Source organism: Triticum urartu, chromosome 6A, assembly GCF_056163025.1.
Source record: "Triticum urartu cultivar PI428250 chromosome 6A, HENAU_Tu73, whole genome shotgun sequence".
Lineage (NCBI taxonomy): Eukaryota > Viridiplantae > Streptophyta > Magnoliopsida > Poales > Poaceae > Triticum > Triticum urartu.
The window spans coordinates 199,847,278-199,851,704 of NC_141878.1; the positions used below are offsets into that span (position 1 = coordinate 199,847,278).

At 48.7% G+C, this 4,427-nt stretch overlaps 1 pseudogene; it reads right to left on the reverse strand.

The window, feature by feature from the left end:
• Nucleotides 1-2,730: 2,730 nt before the first annotated feature.
• LOC147964739 (uncharacterized) lies at nucleotides 2,731-3,960 on the reverse strand (annotated as a pseudogene).
• Between the last annotated feature and the right edge of the window lie 467 nt (nucleotides 3,961-4,427).

The following is a 4,427-nucleotide window of genomic DNA, read 5'->3' on the forward strand; positions in this document are numbered from 1 at the left end:
AGAGTTGTAATGTTTTATCTTTGTTCGGTCTTTTGAATTCGGAGACTAATATGATGAATTGTATTCGGAGACTAATCTTCTATTGTATTTGATGAATCTGTTGTTGCTGTGTGCTCCTGTCTATATTCTGTCAAATAATATATTTTGTAACCTGTGCAAAAATCAGAAAAGTAAAAAAGAATAAAACCTAATATTCATACTAATGGCGCATCACTACAGAGTGCGCCATTTGTATGCCAAAGTATACTAATGGCGCATCACACAACAGTGTGCCATTAGTATGCCAAAGCACATGGTTAAATATGGCCCCCTGGGAGGCATACTTATGGCGCATGGTGTTCTATACTAATGGCGCACTGTGTGGTGTGCCATTAGTATACCAGATACTAATGGCGCACCAATGGTGCGCCATTAGTAAGAAATACTAGTGGCCTGATACTAATGGCGCACCAGTAGTGCGCCATTAGTAGGCAAAAGTGGTGCGCCATTAGTAGGCCTTTTCCTAGTAGTGTAGGGTGGTCCTGCTTCTTCTTGTGGTGTATGCTGCTACTTCATCGTCGTCGTCATGTTCGATCTTCGGGTCGCCGTACTTGTCGAAGTCTTGCTCATTGGCTACTCCATCCATTCCGATGATCTTCCTTTTTCCTCTCCTCACGACAACACGACTGGGCTTTGACGGGTCGGTAATGAAGAAGCATTCGTCCACTTGGGAAGCCAGTACCCATGGCTCATTTTTCGTGGTGACGTTTGCGCCCGCGGTCTTGGATTTGGCTTTGGGTATAACCATGGTGGTGAAATACCGGTCTTCTTTTAGGACGCTATTGGCCCATATGACACTGAATATCGGGACCTTCTCTCCAGCGTAGCTCAGCTCCCAGATCTCCTCGATCCTTCCGAAGTATCTGTCCTTGTCGTTACCGGTGTAGGATTCCATCGTTACCACAGAGTTCTGATAACCATCGCTCTTCATGTCCTTGTCCTCGGTGTAGAATGTGTAGCCGTTGATATCGTACGCCTCATAGGTCATCAGGTTGTGCTCGGCGCCCTGTGACAAGGCAAATATGAGTTGTTCTTCCGCGGAAGAATCCTCATGTAAAGGGTACGACAGAAGCTTCTGCTTGAACCAACGCGTGAAACATGAGTTTTGCTCTTTGATTATATCTCCGTCCGTCCTCTGTTGGCCTCAGTCATTGTACGTCTTCTCAATAAAGGTTTTGTGCACTACCACCCTAGGATCGACCACGTCTATGTGTTGTAACACGACTAGGTTTGCTCTTTCAAAGTTGGCGAGTCGACCCTCGAAGTCGACATGCATTTCGTGGCGACCCTCACGGTGACCCCATCCAGCTAGCCTGCCGAGGTGCCTGTTGACAGCCAGACCAACGGGGTTCTCGATGCCTAGATAATTCGTGCAGTAGGAGATGCACTCTTCGGTCAGAAAGGCCCTGGCTATGCTTCCTTCTGGACGTGGCATGTTGCGAACGTATCCTTTGATGACACCATTCATCCTTTCGAACGGCATCATGCTGTGCAGGAACGTCGGCCCGAGTTGGATGATATCCTCCACGATATGGACCAGAAGATGCACCATAACGTCGAACAATGCAGGCGGGAAGTACATCTCAAGCTTGCATAGTATCACCACGATCTCTTCCTGTAGCCTTCTGAGTTGCCTCACGCCAAGCGACTTCCGAGAGATGAGGTCGAAAAGTTGCATAGGCCAAATAGCGTTTCATGGACGTGCGCGTCCATGATCCCACGGATTGCAACTGGAAGTATCTGCATCATCAACACATGACAGTCGTGAGACTTCATCCCGCTGAACTTCTGCTTCGCTGGGTCTAGGTGTCTGCTTATCTTCCCCGCGTAACCGTAAGGAAGTTTTACTCCTACGAGGCAGGTGAAAAACTGATCGATCTCCTCCTCACTTAGAGTGAAGCACGCGGGAGGGTAGTCATTTCCGGTCTTCTTGGCCTTTTTGCCTTTGCGACGACTTTTCGTGTCCTGCTTCGCCTCATCATCATCATTAGCGTGAAGCTCCTCCCTGATGCCCATTGATTTCAAGTCTGCCCTTGCTTTTGGCCCATCTTTGGTCCTCTCTGGCATGTTGAGCAGGGTACCTAGCAGACTCTCGCACACGTTCTTCGTGATATGCATGACATCAAGGCTCTGAGGCACACGATGGATCTTCCAGTACGGCAAGTCCTAGAAAACAGACCTTGTTTTCCATACCTTTAGTAGTGGCTCTGGCGCCTTTCGCTTCTTTCCCGGCTCTGGCGCCTTTTGCTTCTTTCCCAGCAGTGGGCAATCTTTCCAATTTTTCAACAGCTTGTCTATTTCCTCGCCGCTACTCGTACGCGGGCGTCTTCGGGGTTCGGTTTCACCATCGAACAGATCCTTGCGTTTCCTCCACGGGTCATCGTCGTGAAGCCACCTTCGATGTCCCATGAACACGGTTTTTGAAGACCTGGGATCTCTATCTAGCTGGCGATATGTTGTGTCATCCGCACCTGATGCATCTAGAAAATCCGTAACCGAGATAGTCGTGCACCGTCGTGAGCAGTGCGGCTCTCATAGGGAAATATTCTTTCTCTGCGTCGTCCCACGTATTGGCTGCTGTTTTCCACAGCGTGTCTAGCTCCTCTTTCAGCAGCCCCAGATACAGATTGATGTCGTTCCCTGGTTGTTTCGGCCCTTCAATTAGCATACTCATGTGAATGTACTTCGTCTTCATGCACAACCAGGGGGAAGGTTGTACATCCACACAAACACAGGCCAGGTGCTATGTGTGCTTCTCTGGCTGCCAAACGGATTGACTCCATCGGTGCTCGCGCCAAGCATGATGTTCCTTGGATCCTTCCCAAATTCTAGGTGTTCAAAGTTCAACGCTTGCCACTGGCTTCCATCCTTAGGGTGACTCAGCATTTTGTCTTTTTTATTTATCTCCAGATCATTTGTGTCATCTTCTTGCTTCTTCTCCTCCCTATCTGCGTGCCAACGCAGGAGCTTTGCGACCTTAGGGTTCGCGAAATACTGCTGCAGACGAGGAGTGATCGGAAAGTACCACACCGATTTTCGAGGAGCTTTCTTCCTCTTCTTGTATCGAGTGACGCCGCACACTGGACATATGGTAGACTCCGCGTGCTCGTCCCGATAAATGATGCAATTGTTCATGCACACATGGTATTTCACGTGCGGTAAATCCAGAGGACACACGATTTTCTTCGCCTCCTCGAAACTGGTCGGGCACTTGTTCCCCTTGGGAAGACGTTCGTGCCAGAATGACATGTTCTTGTCGAAGCATGCGTCGGTCATTTTGTGTTTTACCTTCATCTCCAGAGCCATGAGCGTTACTTTCAGGCGGGTATCCTCGGGCCTGCATCCTTCATACAATGGAGTAACCGCGTCTATCTCCAGTTGATCCAGCTTGGCTTTCTCTCAGGCGGCAGCTCTTGCGTTATCCGTCTGCTTGAGAAGCAGCTCTTGAATATGAGGGTCCTGCACCCAGCCCATCGATGGTCCATCGTCGTCTTCTCTGCCGGCATCTTCATCTTCATGATCATGCCCTTCGTCTGCTGCGGCATCTTCCTCATCATCATGTCCGGCATCTTCTACATGATGACCGTGTACAGCATTACCGTCGTGATCATGTCCTGGAGATTCTTCGTCTTCTAGCCCGCCCGAGCCGCGGTGGTTTTCTTGCTGCCCTTCCTCATTTCTTGCCCGGGCCCCATGGATGACTTCATAGTCATCTTCATCACCTTGCCACCGATAGCCATCCATGAAGCCACGCAAGAGAAGGTGGTCCGGCACCTGCCCGGAATCCGGGTCCGCAGTAAGGCTCTTCAGCTTGCATCTTCGAAACGGACATCTTATCTCCGTCTCATTCTTTTGAAGCATCTCGGCCTTCGCAGAGCTCAAAAACCTATTCACGATGCCTTTGGTCATCGTGCAGACCATGGTCGCCTGCGGGGTAGAGCAAAACGATATTTTAGAACCAAGAAAATTTTTGGCATGACTTCCCCTAAAAATAGGACCAAAAAGAATGCATAGTGCCAAAATTCTCGCCGAAACGGAAATAAATCAACATTCCAGCAAAATATTGGCAACTATCGCATTTCAAATACCGGTACATGCAAACACAAACATATATGCAACACCACAAACATATGCAGCACCACAAACATACATAGATCTAGCTAGGCCACAAAAAGTGCATGTGCACGTTGTTGGAGCGAGCTAGGGAGAAAAAAAGTAGATCTACAACATAGAGATAGGTTTCCCCTTACTTACCTATCAAAAAAAGGTAATTTAACCACATAATTTTGATGAATCTATGGTGCAAATGAGGTGAGGAGGAGGAGGTAGCCGACACAAGCTTGGAGAAGGAGGTGGAGGGAATGAAGTGGGGAAAGTGAGTGTGTAGG